Raw genomic sequence first — 320 nt, forward strand, 5'->3', positions numbered from 1 at the left:
AGAAATCCCAGGCCTACTTCATTATAAAGGTATACCTCTGTTTTTTTGTTTTTCTGCCAATTAGATGCATGGAACTGCATCATGCTCAAGGTAGAATCGCAGTAAAATAATTAAAATTACTTCATGCATCAGATTCACTGTAAAAAAATGAGTATGATTTTAACATTAAAAGACTGTAAAAATGCTACAGTAAATACCTGTTAATTGGTTAACAGTAAGTTTCAATACTATACACGGTGAATAACTGTAATTACAATTAATATACTGTTAAAATTACAGTTTTTGGAAGTGAAAAAGAATGTCATTGTATAATTTACAGT

Source organism: Sinocyclocheilus grahami, unplaced genomic scaffold (assembly GCF_001515645.1).
Source record: "Sinocyclocheilus grahami isolate Dianchi unplaced genomic scaffold, SAMN03320097.WGS_v1.1 scaffold8275.1, whole genome shotgun sequence".
Classification (NCBI taxonomy): Eukaryota; Metazoa; Chordata; class Actinopteri; order Cypriniformes; family Cyprinidae; genus Sinocyclocheilus; species Sinocyclocheilus grahami.